This window comes from Papio anubis, chromosome X (genome assembly GCF_008728515.1).
Source record: "Papio anubis isolate 15944 chromosome X, Panubis1.0, whole genome shotgun sequence".
NCBI classification, from domain to species: domain Eukaryota; kingdom Metazoa; phylum Chordata; class Mammalia; order Primates; family Cercopithecidae; genus Papio; species Papio anubis.
In genome coordinates, this window is record NC_044996.1 from 123303825 (window position 1) to 123319253 (window position 15429).

Consider the following 15429-nt stretch of genomic DNA (forward strand, 5'->3'; position numbering starts at 1 on the left):
CACCATTCTCCTGCCTCAGCCTCCTGAGTAGCTGGGACTAGAGGCGCCTGCCACCATGCCTGGCTAATTTTTTGTATTTTTTAGTAAAGACAGGGTTTCACCATGTTAGCCAGGATGGTCTCGATCTCCTGACCTTGTGATCCGCCCGCCTCGGCCTCCCAAAGTGATGGGATTACAGGCGTGAGCCACCATGCCCGGCCTTATTATATATTTCAAAATTGCTAAAATAATAGATTTTTAATGCTCTCACCCCCCAAAAAAAAGTTTGTGAAGTGATAGATATGGTAAGTAGTTTGATTGAATCTTTCTATAATGTATATGTACATCGAAACATCACATTGTACCCCAAAAATATATATACAATTATTTTTCAATTAAAAATAATTTTAAAATGTAATAACATTCAGTGGTGAGATGTTAAAGGAGGAGGTGAAGATAGTTAAAAATTCTCTAATGTAATCAAAGAAAAACTAAACACAGATGAGAGAGCTGAAGGATGCTGATTGCTGATTGTACGTAGGTAGTTTCCAAAGATGGCAGCAAACAACTCCTCCCCTCCTTGTGTGCACATAGTGCTTCTCACATCAAGAGATAAAGCCTATTTCTCCTGCCCTTGGATAGGCTAGGACTGACCTTGTCCCTGACTTTGACCAAGAGAATACTGCACAAGAAATATTCTGGGACTTCTGAGAACAGACATTAAGAGGACCAGCAGCTTCTGCTTTCTCCTCTTGGCACTCTTAGCTACCCTGTAGGAGTACCACAGCACCCTGTTGAAAAAGCCACATGAGGAACACTGAGGTGCCAGACACCTGTGTGAAGAAGCCACCTTGGACGTCCAGCCACAGCCACCATCTGACTGCAACTGCCTAAGAGACTCCAGGTAAAACCAGCACAAGAGCCACCCAACCGAGCCCAGCCAACTCACAGAATCATAGGAAATAATAAAATACTTGTTTTAAGCCAGCAAGTTTTGGGGTAATTTGTTATGCAGCAATAGATAATCAAAACACAGACTACAGTAATTGAGTCATTCCACCTAGATGGAAAAAAAATAAAACCTACTCTGTTCCTTGGGCCTTTCACTGATCCAGAACCAAAAAAAGAAGAAGAAAATAACAGCACAAAACTCCAAAATCTTCTATGAATAATCCTTACATAAATTTCATTTTTTTAAAAAAGAATTTTGTTCATTTGAAACACCAAGAATGATGGTATTTTAAAATGAAAATTAAATTTATTTTGCAAAGTTGTCAGCACCTCTATCAGAATACTTGGTCATGTCATTTCTTCCTAACACTGTTTCCTCTGACTTTTCCAACCCCAAATCTTTCCCTTTTTTCCCAGTATGTTTCACTCTTTCTTCTCTTTCACTCTTTCTTCTCAGGCTGTTTCTCCAGTTTGCATATGAGATTCTGTCAGAAATGGATTTGCTGTCATGCCCTCTGCTTGCCTTTACCCAGCTATGCTAGGGTCTCAAAAATGACAACTCAGAACACTGGGTTAAATACAATTTCTCTCTCTTCACCCATTTTCCACTATCTGCCTGTCTGGCCCTGGGGTTATTAATGGAACTGACATTCCTGTACAACTGACTGAGCAGGACCAGGAGCCAGATAACAAGGGTGCAGCTGACAGCAGCAGACGCAACCCTAGAGATAGCACAGAAGCAGACACATTGTGGCTATTAGTTTCATCTTGGGCCAAAGAGAATGAGCAACACAAAATATACACAGAAAACCTGAACATTCCTAAAGGACTCTTTCCCCCATGAGATTAAAAGTCAATACATCAAAACTGATTATTTTTATTAAACCAAACTAAACATGTATTTTTAAGTGAATTCCTCACAGAATTTGGATTTGGATTTGGATAAGGAAAAAAAAAAAAAGAGACAGGCATTAAATCACCACCACCCACCCCATGAATAAAAATAATAAATATCCTCCATAATTCTTAAGAGGCATCTCTCTGCTTTGGGTCTCTAGAATTTTATCCTGAGGCTATTGTGGCATTTCCCAACTGCTTTCAAAGTCCCACAGACAACCAGTCTCTTACATACCCTTAAAAACAAAACACTTTTACAGTGCATGTTTAAACTATTGCTACTTGTTGATATTGTTAGAATTTTTAAGTATTTATTATTCCAAGTTTCATCTTTTATTTTTTAAATTAACTTATTTATTTTATTTTATTTATTTATTTTGGAGACAGAGTCTCACTCTGCTGCCCAGGCTGGAGTTCAGTGGCACAATCTCGGCTCACTGCAAACTCTGTCTCCTGGGTGCAAGCGATTCTCCTGTCTCAGCCTCCCAAATAGCTGGGATTACAGGTGTGTGCCACCACGCCTGGCTAATTTTTGTATTTTTAGTAGAGATGGGATTTCGCCACATTGGCCAGGCTGGTTTCAAACTCCTGGCCTCAAGCGATCCACCCGCCTCAGCCTCCCAAAGTGCTGAGATTACAGATGTGAGCCACCACACCTGGACTCATCTTTTAATATAGTCCCACTGTTCCACAAATTTGAAATTAGTTATATTCCTCAACACTAGCATTATTTGTTTTTAAAATGTATGACATGGTTATATACATATTTGTATTCTTGATGATCAACACTGAAAATGCAACATTGCAGAGGTTTTCAAAAACCATGGAGTATATATTACATGTATTTCTATTGATATAAGCTATTGCCCCTTACAAAAGATAATTTACATCAGTCTCTAACAGATATTTCTGCAAATTTGCTCATTAATGAAATGTTGTATTTCAAGTCGGTAAGGTACTACCCTTTCCCCATCAGAAAAAAATTCAATATACTGCTCATTGGTGGGAGAACTAATTTAGGCACTGATTTATAAATTGTTCAAAACAGCTTATGATTAAATAGAATTTAAACATTAAAAAGGATATCTTGTGCCAGGAGGTAAAGATGCTTTTGAAAACAACTAGGGTCATGTCAAAATTCACTAAAGGAAGAGCTTCACATTGGCCAAGATGGGACAATTTGAACTTCAGTGAATGATGATCATAATAAATTCAAACACATCAAATACATAAGATTCCCTGAGTTGGTGATACTAAAAAGTAAACTATTTTGGCACCTCTGGAGGTGCTTAGGGCACCAATTCGTGAAAATTAATCGAGACAAAGATAGCCATTTATTCTGTCTTTCTTGTATAAACTATATGTCAGAGTATTCAAGTGGTTGATGAGGGAAAATCTTTTTTTATAAAAAGAGCCTTGCTAATAAATGCAAAAAGAATGATAGAATTTGAAAATCAAACACTGCAACACTGAATGGAATCATGAATCAATGAAATACTATCAATGACCACTGAAACAATTAAGTCAGTGGTTTCAACCCTGGCTGCACATTTGTACCTCCTGGGTAACTTTTTTTCTTTTTTGAGACAGAGTCTTGCTCTATCACCCAGGATAGAGTACAGTGGCATGATCTTGGCTCACTGCAACCTCCACCTCCTGGATTCAAGCGATTCTCCTGTCTTAGCCTCCCAGGTAGCTGGAATTACAGGCGCATGCCACCACGCCTGGATAATTTTTGTACCTTTAGTAGAGATGGGGTTTCACCATGTCAGCCAGGCTGGTCTCGAACTCCTGACCTCAAGTGATCTACCCACCTCGGCCTCCCAAAGTGCTGGGATTACAGGCGTGAGCCTCTGTGCTGGATCCCTCCTGGGAAACTTTAGAAAATGCCCGTGTCCCACTCCCAAAGAGTCTGATCTTCATATGGGGTGTGGCTTGAGCCTCAGGATTTTTAAAAAGCTTCCCAGGTGATTCTAATGTACAGTCAAGAAACAGGATGGCTGCATGAGGGTTGGTAAGAAAGTTCAAATGAAAGGATCAGACTGACAACACCTGAACACACAGATGGCCCTTCACTTTGGAAGTGGGACAACGTGGGATTGTGAGCCTCATGATAGATGCAACAGGAAGCTCACAGCACTGCCTATGAAGTCTTCTTGCCCAAAGAAAATTGAACCTGAATCTAATCAAACCTCTAGATGGAACTACCAATTACAGAAAATGTAAGAGAGAGAACAACATGTTAAAAGACAACATAGGAAATAACCAGCAAAACAAGATTGTTGAAAATTCTACCAAATGACCCAATTACTTTCATAAATAAATTTCATGGATGGAGAGGGGGTACTCTTAAAATTTAAAAAGCTTTAAAAGATGTACCTATTAACTGCAATACATAGACCTTGTCTGGATACTGATTCAAATCAACTTTTTTTTTCCAAAAAAAAAAAAAGAAGCAGCAAACAATTTTGAGATAATTACAGAAAAGTACCCACAGACAGGATACTAATAAGGAATTATTATTAATATTGTCAAGTATGTTAATGGTATTATAGTTAGGTTTTTTTAATTCCTTATCTGTTGGAGATACACAATGAAATATTCATAGTAAAATGGTGTCAGATATGGAATCACAGTAAAATGATTTCATAGATGGAATTAGCTTTAAAATTCTCAAGCATAAAAACAAGTAGGGGAGTAGATGAAATCAGCATGATAAAATATTACTAACTGCTGAGTCTGGGTGATAAGTATATGGGGATTAGTTATGTATATTTTTGTGTACATTTTTAAATTTCCATAAAAATTTTTTAAATATTAGAGTCAAAGGTTAATAAAATTCTATTTTGTACTTCTGCCCCAAAGAAAACAATGTAATTGGCATCACTTTTTCATTCCCAATTTTAAGAGACTATAATGGAGCATGTTATTTAGTGAGGGAGGCAATAAGAGGAAACTTGGAAAAAAATGAACATGTCATCTTACTAATACTGAGCACTTACTCTGTGCTAGCCACTGCACATATATTGTTTAATTGTTCCACTCAGTAAAAATAGGGATGAAAGTATTTCTTCCCATTTCATGAGTGCAGAAACTGAGGCCCCCAAAACTGTCCATCTTGCCTGAGGTCCCATAGCTAGTGCTTGGTAAAGCCATGGTTCTTACTAAGGTCTGCCCAGTAGTCAAAGAATGGAGCATCGCATCTACATTAGGTTCCGAAAATACAAAAATAAAGCAGTCAGACATACTTCTTTCCCTTAAAGGGTTGCTTCCATTCAGTAATATATATCTGGGTAATAGTTTTTCAGCTATGAATAAACACTACGATGCTACTGCAAAAAGTTCAAAGAAGACAGGAAAGATCTCACTATCAGAAATGCTACGAGAGTTTATTTTGCTATTCTTTTTCCAAGACTATCAATGGGGATGCTGATTAAACAGAATGAGAAGATACGTGCTACAAAGTGGATGAGTCTTGAAAACAATGCTAAGTGAAAGAAGCCAGTCACAAAAATCACCTTGTTGTGTGATCTCATTCATAGGAAATATCCAAAGTACGTGAATCCATAGAAACAAAAAGCAGATTGGTAGTTGTTAGGGGCTGGATGAGTGGGAAATGGGGAGTGACTGCTTAAGGGGTACAAAGTTTCCTCTGAGAGTGATGAAAATGTTTTGGAACTGGATAGAGGTGGTGATCACACAACACCATGAATGTTCTAAGTGCCACTGAATTGCTCACTTTATTTTTTTTCTTTGATACATAATATTTGTACATATTTATGGGTACCTGTGAGTACATTTTACCTGCATAGAATGTGTAATGATCAAGTCAGGGTATTTGGAGTGCCCATCACTTTGAATATTCATTATTTCTATGTGTTGGTAACATTTCAAGTCCTTTCGTCTAGCCGCTTTGGAATATACAATATACTGTTGCTAACTGTAGTTACTATAATCTGCTATTGAGCCTTGGAGCTTATTTCTTCTATCTAATTGAGAATTGTTCACTTTAAAATGGTTAGTTCTACACTAGGTGAATTTTATCTCAATTTAAAAAAAATGTTTAAGGATGAGAAGCTAAGCGGGGGGGTGGGGGGAATAACTAAAACAGAAATGGTATAAATTTGAGAGCTGGTAGAAAGAAGCAACAGGATTTGTGCTTACAAGTTGGCTAAGAGGAAGGACTGAGATTTCTGATTTGGTTGTCTGAACAGTTGGCTGTTTTCACAGAATGATATAATCTGCACTTAGGTAACATGGGACTTCAGAAAAATGAGAACCCAGTGAAGCTTTGTTCATTTCCTCAGGTTTCTACATTTTAAACAGAACAACACATTGGTAAATTAAGGAATGCCCTAAATACAGTATAACCGGATGATATCAAGGCATTGCTAAATATCTCATGGTCTCCTTGCAGGCAAAATGGAGAATTTAAATCATAGTTCCATGGAGTTTATCCAAAGTAGAAAAACTAGACCAAAAATCTATTAGTCAGTGAACTGACTGGCACTTAACAAAAGACTCACTGCTTAGAAGTTTCTCCCTGAATATTTCTGTTCAACAGATAAACTTGGAAGGGCATCTCCAAAGGATAAGCAAATTGGCTGATTCCAGTTCCCTTTTTTTGAGCATGTCCATTAATAATCCCCCTAAAATAATAAAACTAAAAAACAAACTTATCTTAATCCAGTCTGTCACTGATGGACATTGGGGTTGATTCCAATTCTTTGCTATTGTGGATTAAGCAAATGTGGCACATATACACCATGGAATACTATGCAGCCATAAAAAAAGGATGAGTTCGTGTCCTTTGTAGGGACATGGATGCAGCTGGAAATCATCATTCTCAGCAAACTATCACAAGAACAGAAAACCAAACACCGCATATTCTCACTCATAGGTGGGAATTGAACAATGAGATCACTTGGACACAGGAAGGGGAACATCACACACTGGGGCCTATTGTGGGGAGGGGGGAGTGGGGAGCGATAGCATTAGGAGATCCACCTAATGTAAATGACGAGTTAATGGGTGCAGCACACCAACATGGCACATGTATACGTATGTAACAAACCTGCTCGTTGTGCACATGTACCCTAGAACTTGAAGTATAATAGTAAAACAACAAACTTATCAAGTTATGAATGATATACAGATAGAAACAGCAGTTGATACACTGAATGAAACAAGTGACATTTTTAAAGGTTGTCTGAGATGCCATTCTAAGGAATTAGTCCTAAATTTAGGGAGAAGGCATTATGCAAAAGATGTTAATCATAGTAATAGCTATAACAACACAACCTAAATATGCAACTATAGAGAAATGTTTAAGTAGTATCTCCTGTGCCACCACTAGAAGAATATGTAATAATAGTGAATATTCTTTTTGTTTGTTTGTTTTGTTTTTTGAGATAGAATCTCACTCTGTCGCCCAGGTTGGAGTACAGTGGCGTAATCTCGGCTCACTGCAACCTCCGCCTCCCAGGTTCAAGTGATTCTCCTGCTTCAGCGTCCCAAGTAGCTGGGATTACAGGTGCCCGCCACCACACCCAGCTAATTTTTTGTGTTTTTAGTAGAGACAGGGTTTCACTAAGTTGCCCAGGCTGGTCTTAAACTCCTGACCTCAAGTGATCCACCCACCTTGGCCTCCCAAAGTGCTGGGATTACAAGTGTGGGCCACCACGCTCAGCCAATAGTGAATATTCTTGCATAAAGAACATGCAATAATATAAGAAATGCTTATAATAAATGTTAAGAGAAAAAAGAAGAACTCAAATTTTTATAAACATCATTGTTCAAGAATGCCTTTCAAAGCCTATGCATGGGAAAAAAGTCAAGGTGAGACATCAAAATGTTAGCAGCGGTTATGTCTGGGTAATGGAACTAGAACATTTTTTTGTCTTTCTACTGTTGCACTTTATTTTCCAGATTTTGTAAATGAGTATAGATTTTGTAAACAATAATAAACACGTAGGAGGTCCAGAAATATATTTTTTGAAAGCCAGAGCCATGAACCAAAACAACGGAATGGATTTTAATGAGAATAAATGTGAAGTTCTGGGCTGAGGGTTTGTTTGTTTGTCTGTCAAGTTTAGGACCAGAGCAACAGGGCTTAACAACAGTTCCTATGAGGGGGAAGAAAGACCTAGAAATTAACTGACTAGAAATTCGTTATGAGCCAACAGTGAATGGCTGAGGGGAAAAGATAGCCATGATAGAAACTTTGGATTTCTTAATATAATTTGTATGCAAGACAAAGGCAGTAATAATTTCCCATTGTGCTGCGTGAGTTATACTATACCCAGAATATTGTGTACAACCTTGAACTTAAGCTTCTAAAAAAGATATTGAAAACTGGAGAGCAGCCAGCAGGATGAAGTATTAGAACCACACCTTAGAGCAGTGGTTCTCATACTTGGGCTGCATCAGAATCACCAGCAGGACTCATTAAAGTATAGATTCCTGGGGCCTCTTCCAGAGTTACTGATTCTATGGATGTGGGATAGAGCCAAAAATCTGCATTTTTAGCTAGTCCTAGGTGAGGGCAATGCTTCTGGGCTGGGGACCACACTTTGAGACCCACTGGCATTGCAGATAAAAGCACAGACTGTGAAACCAGACCGCTAGGGAGGGAATCCCAGCTCTTCTACCTACTAGCTGTGTGACTTTGGGTAAGTCTGCTCACCCTCTCTGTGCTTCAGTTTCCTCATCTGGATTAAAAAAGAAAAAAAAAAAGTACCTACCTCATACAGATATTAGGGCATTGAGGCAGCTAATATTTGTGAAGCATTTAGAACATCCAGTCTGACTGTAATGTTGGTTAATTTAATATGAGAAACACTAAAGGTATTGTATCTGAAATAGAAAAAACAGCCGGGCGCGGTGGCTCACGCCTGTAATCCCAGCACTTTGGGAGGCTGAGGCAGGTGGATTACTTGAGGTCAGGAACTCAAGACCAACCTGGCTAACATAGCAAAACCCCATCTCTACTAAAAATACAAAAATTAGCTGGGCACGGTGGCGCACGCCTGTGGTCCCAGCTACTCGGGAGGCTGAGACAGGAGAATTGCTTGAACCCAGGAGACAGGGGTTGCAGTGAGCCAAGATTGCACCACTGCACTCTAGCCTGGGCCACAGAGCAAGACTGTCTCGAAAAAAATAAATAAAGAAAAAAGGAAAACATTTAAACATCTTCAAATGTTGGAAGGGCTTTTATGTGGAAGACTTAACCTGGGTAGTTCCTGGGGACAGATGTAGAGTCAAGGGGCAGAAATGACCAAGAGCGAGCCTTTGGATCTCTCTCAAGAAGGGCTCTTTAGCAGAGACAGCAACGGTAGAGTAGGTGGCCTGGCTGGATTCTGGGTGTCCTAGTACTCACTCAGGGGACCCACCTGTGAGAAATGGTGAAAAGGGGACTCCAGTAAGAGGTAAGACAATAACTTAACGAACATTATACCCTTCTATTAACACAGGCTTGGCATAAGGAAATTTTCACTTGTAATCACCTAGAGCTCTCAAAGCACAGGCCCCAGACCAGAAGCATCAGAATCGCCTGAGAACTTGTCAGAAATGCAAATATCCAGGCTCTACCTCAGCCCTACTGAATCAGAAATTCTAGGGGCGGGGCTGGCAATTGGTGTTTTAACAAGCCCTTCAGATGGTACTGATGCATGCTCAAGTGTGAGAATGAATGACCTAAAGTATCCCCTTATATGACATTTACATGAGGCTCTAGAGCATGGAAACTCACTCCGATAAGATATCACATGTACTATGCCTTTAATAAATATATGTTGGCTGGGTGTGGCAGTGGCTCACACTGTAATCCCAGCACTTGAGGAGGCTGTAGTTGGCAGATCAGTTGAGGCCAAGAGTTTGAGACCAGCCTGGGCAACATAGTGAGATCCCATCTCTACAAGAAAAAATTAAAAGAAGCCACTTAGCTTGACGTGGGGGCACACACCTATAGTTCCAGATACTCAGGAGGCTAAGGTGGGTGGATCGCTTGAGCCCAGGAGTTTAAGGCTGCAGTGAGCTACGACTGTAACACTGCACTCCAGCCTGGGCAACAGAGCAAGACTTTAACTCGAAAAAATAAATAAATATATGCATCAAACTCCCACTTATACCAGATATTTACTTTTGTGTTTAAAATATATATCACAATGACAATACTGAATTTGTTCAAAACCACAAAATCCAAAATCCAGAGAAAAGCAATGCATCCCCTCCAACGCCCTCTCAGCAGGCGCTGCCCACAAATATCCCTCCTCTCACCATCTGGTCCAGCCAAATCCTCCCCTCCCAGAGGCACAGCAGTTTGGACCACATGGCTGACAACTCGGGGAGCCTTTCTCATGCTCCAGGTATTCTTCTAAGTAGTTTAGGCATACTGGCTCTTTTAATCCTCATAACAAATCTTCTGAGATAGGGACCAATCTCCCCAGTTTACGGACGTGAAAACTGAGGGTGGAAGAAGTTAAGTAATTTCCCAAGGGTCATACAGCCAATAAGGTGTAGAAGTTGGGCTTGGAAACTAGGCAGTCTCTCACCTGTCTATTCTCCTGACCTCTATATTGTACTTCCCGTTGAGGCCAGTGAGAGGAAAGAGATACAAGTATGAAGGCCGCCATCTTGGCCTGCATGTGTGTGAGAGAGACTGAGAGACATGGAGCCAGAGAGAAGGGACAAGCTCGGGAAGGTGGCACATGGGAGGGAGCCACAGCCTGCAGTTTCCATGTTGGTCTACCAGTCACTGTCCCTGGTGAGCCCTGAAGTGGATGCCAGATGCAGGGTGACTGCATTCTTGAGCGGTTATGCAAATGTGCTGGAATCTGTAACTGGAAAGCTCAGAAGACAGTTTGATGAAAGCCCTTCCCTTTGTTTTCTCCTACAAAACAATTTAAAATGCACAGTGAGGTGAAGCAGGAGTGAAGGTACCAAGGGGAAGTGACAGCCAGATGCGGAGTTGGGATTAGTAAGGAAGGAAGAGGAAGACTTGCCACAAGGCTGCAAGACAGGGTGTGGGAACAACACAGAGGAAGAGAAAAAGGGACAGAGTAGGTACTTCCCAAGTAAGGCGCCCTCACATGTCATGTTTGGGCTCAGCAAAAGCCTCCTCCCCTAGACTCCCAGGACCACTTTGCATCTCCATCACATTACCTAATACTTCTCAGCCCTGCATCCGTGGCCTCCTGTGCTCTCCTAGGAGCCTGAAGGCCCCCGCAGAAAAGGGACTGCGGATGCTCATCTCTGAGTCCAAATCCTGGCTTGGCACCTGGCATGCTGTTGGTGTGCTAGAAACGTTTGTGGCATTGAGCCTGCTGAAGCGGGGCTAGTAACCAGACTCGGTGAAATTTGCTGTTGCCTTACAGGCAAGGAAGCATTAGGAAAGCGTATACCCCCAGGGGCTGTGTCCTAGTTGGGAATCCCCCAGAAACAGACTCTAAGACAAGGATTCAAGTGCGAGCAGTTCATTTGGGCAGCAAAAGAAACACTGGTAGGAGAAAGAGGAAATATGTAGAGAAAGAAAGGCAGTCAGCAACGAGTATCTTAGCTAGTATAAGAACTCTAGCCCACTGGAAAAGCTCCCAGAGCCCGTGTGGAACATGCACTAGAGGGATGAGGGAGCGGGGGCCACACACAACAACTCCCATCAACTGTTGGGTGAGGACTTCTGAGGAAGGCGTGGCCATTCCCCATCCTTTGGGCCCCCTTTATGAGCAGCAAAGCAGGCTGTAGCAGGGGGAGAATGCTCTTAGCCAAAATGCAGGTGGCTGCAGTTGGAAGTCAGGCAGGTGTGCTGTGAAGTGGTAAGGACAAGGCGGGGTTCCCAACCTTTTTCATGCAGCAGAATCACCAGGTAAAACACAAGACAATGAGCCCTACTCCCAGAGCTCAGCAGGTAGGGATGCAAAAATGTGCATCTCTAATGAGTTCCCAGGGACCACTGCTGCTACTGGTCTGGAACCACACCTTGAGAACCACCAGGCTCAGGATATAGGCAGGGCCCTGACTGAATACCTGGGAGAAATCCAGTACCTAGGCCTGGTAGAGCTTAGAAACAAAGCCAAAGAAGTGAGCTACACCTCTGTTTTGCCCTCTGCAAGAAAACTCTCCCCACCTCACTCAAAGCCTGTGTGTGGGAGTTAAATGCCAATAAACTTAGGACCATGCAGCCGACTTCTCTGCACCTGCTGTGGCCAAGGTTAAGGCCACTCCCTCACAGCATCGTTAGGATGCCACCTCCCTGTGAGTCCCATCCTGCTATTTTTCTTTGGATGTGACCTGACAAACTTAGGTCCCAGGGGCAAAGAGCACAAAGAAACAAATAATCCCGAAGGGATCCAGCTTTTGGTTATATGGTCAAATCCAGCTGGAGATAAGCCAAGCTCAGGAAGTTGCTCCTCCTGATCTGATGCTCTCCTGCCAAGCCTCAGTCAGAATCCTGATGTAGCGACCTTGAGATCCTCCTCTTCTACTCTGGCAAGGGCAAATCCTCCAGAAGCCACCCCTAAAATCATTATTTTATCACCTGACACTCATTCAACAGCTGTGGTCACCAGAAAAATAACAGATGCCCTGTCCTGTGCTGCTTATTTACAATAAGAGCACATGCTTGCAGGGAACAGGGGGTGCTTATTTCACAATACTGAATTTCCACTTGAAACCTACACCATCAGTTTCACAATACAAAAACCACTCATGACCTCTTAAGAGATGAGCAGGACAAGGCAGGGAGACACAGATAACAAATTTACCCTTCACGGGAGCAGAGGCGTCCTCATTTATCTTTTACAGTGATCACCCCTAGCAAAGAGTATGACAAAGCCACATCCACACACTTCCATTTTGAGACGAGGTCACTGCTACAAAAGCCAAGGTATTAGGCCTCAGAGCACTGCAGCTTTCTGTACCTGCCCGGTTCAGGAGGTCGGTCACTATGGAATGCTGAGGTTAACACTTCTTAGGAGGCTCTGCAATTAGCTGCGGTCCAGAGCTTCATGGTGAAGGCAAGAAAAGCTTCTCCCTTTCACAAATCAGAACATTTTTCCAGCTTTCCCAATGGGTTGCCAAGTGACTCAGCATTGGCCCAGTGTGGGCACTATTATTGATGAGAAATCTTCCGCCTGGGTGATATACTGCATACAACACATGCCCAAAGAACAGTGCCAAGTCATACCAGGAAGAGCAGGCGAGTTATTCACCTCCACTTCAAATGCAGGCAAATCCTTTTCTTAATGCAGGGGCTACTCAGTATCAGAAAGACAAAGCCCTAAGATAGTGAGAGATTTCCATCTAAGATTCAAGGAATTATTAGGCAGAGTCTCTCCTTTCTTGTTGACTATTAAAAGGCAATCAAATCGAGGACAGCAGAGAAAAAGGGCAAGAAAAATTTTTTTTTTTCAAAAACAACCCCGGAGTAGAAAGCTGCATAAAAGCTTTCAATGCCGCAAGTGTTCTTTGTGAGTACCACGAGCTCCACCCAGAGGTCATTTTCAGAACTGCATGTTCATTTAATTTTCAAAAAAAAAAAAAAATTTATATCTTCTGGGGGTCCCGGGAAGGACCCACTTCAGAGAACTGCTGAAATTGCTTCGACAACATCCATCTTTCTTGCATTTCGTTAAAGAAACTTCTCTGAACTCTGAAATGCAAGATATAGTCGGGGAACTTTGTGAGATCTAATTTGCCTTTGATATTTGTACCTGTCGTGGAACTAGCAGAGTTCCTGGCAGGTTGAACTCAACTCAAAGAAAGTAGAGTGTTCAAAGAGCGCTTTTAGAAGAAAAACTGACAGCTCTCATTGAAATAAAATAGAAGACTGGAGAGCAACTCGGGAGGCAAACAGGAACATGTCTAATATTAGAAGAACTGAGAATAGTCCTGCTTCAAGAAGGACCCACGGGCCACTTGCCGAGAAGGGCCAACTGTGAGGCACCCACTCCCTTATGCAACTCAGAAGAACTCCCTGAGGCAACTGCAATCCATACTGCTCAAAGAACTGACTTCCCAGAACATTCCCCTGGCATCCAGCTATTCATAACACGTTACCCCCAACACGCATACATACACATACACTCCACCCCACCCTCCACCCTGGTGGTCCTGTACTAATTCATGCAAGCACCTATTCGGTCCACGTGAGGTCAGGCGAGGATAAAGAGCCCTTAAGACTAAGCGCTCAACTGCCCAGGGCAAGACACATCCTGTTCCACAGCCAGCTTGTGGTAACAAGCTAGCTCAGCAAATAAATGAAGCCTTCATAAAACAACAATATGTTGGTGTTGAAAGTTGTCCACTATCTGGAGAGTTTTCCATCACAGCCCATGTGCTCTTGCCTTCATCAGCTTGTGCCTTATGTGACTGAAGACAGCTTTGACAGATTTTTGAAGGGGAAACAAAAAATCAAAACTACCCTTTGTCTTCCTCCAACACTGCCTTGCCACCTACCATCCCAGTTCTTCCTTCATTATAAACACTGAGCAAACAGCCTTTTCACATCTATTGACAAAAGTATCTATGGCAATGTTTATCCATCTCCAGTACCATGAGTTTAAAGCACTAGAAAATATCCTTGCTAAACCTCTACGTGTTCTCATTTCAACAAGGTTAAGCATTCCCAGAATGCTGCCCCCTTTATTTCTTGACCATAAGGCAAAAGTATTTGTGCTCAGTATGACTCAATATGACTCCAAGCAGTGTTTCCCCAGACCTGCCTAGTGATAACAATCACCTGGAGACTGGCTAAACTGACAGATGTTCAGCCTGCATCCATGATCCATTAACCCAGGCCTTGCTGGGAAGGGGCCCAGAAAGCCAGAGCGTCCAGGCAACTCAGGTGATTGCTATACTCAGGAAGCTTTCTAAAATACCTCTAGATACAAGAAACGCTCCTCATTTCAGAATCTCTCAGCTGCAGAGTAGCATCCATCAAGAGTCTAGCAGGTGTGCTCTACCCACTTGAATTCCAGCTCTATCAGAATCTCTCGAATTCAAAATGCGTCCCATTCATTCATTTATTCAGAGACGGAGTCTCACTCTGTCACCCAGGCTGGAGTGCAGTGGCACGATCTCAACTCGCTGCAACCTCTGCCTCCTAGGCTCAAGCAATTCTCCCGCCTCAGCCTCCAGAGTAGCTGGGACTACAGACGCATGCGCCACCACGCCCGACTAATTTTTTGTATTTTTAGTAGAGATGGGGTTTCGCCATTTTGGCCAGGCTGGTCTCAAACTCCTGACCTCAAGTGATCCACCTGCCTCAGCCTCCCAACGTCCTGGGATTACAGGCATGAGCCAGTGCGCCCAGCCCGTTTTCTACTTTTAAACAGCATGGCTGTCAATACTTTTCTCCTTTAATCCCTTATTGTGTTGCACAGTATCAGAAAATTTTACAAGGCCCAGCAAGTGTCCACTTCTATTAGGAAATACTTTCGTAGTCCTAAGCAATGTTAGAACACTGGTCTAGAGTCTAGAAGTATACTATTTGGGTCATTTGTGCCAAATGATGGGTCAGGGAGGAGATATGCTTGGTTGCAGGAAAGGATTTGCCCCAGGACATTTGCACGCATCATGCACAGAGCAGAAGGACATGTGACCAAT

The 15429-nt window shown here is 42.2% G+C and overlaps 1 protein-coding gene across 2 annotated transcripts in view; it reads right to left on the minus strand.

Annotated features, from left to right (window-relative positions):
- The window catches only part of PHEX (phosphate regulating endopeptidase homolog X-linked), a 226664-nt gene that overhangs the window by 105312 nt on the left and 105923 nt on the right, over window positions 1–15429 (minus strand). The window lies entirely within an intron of this gene.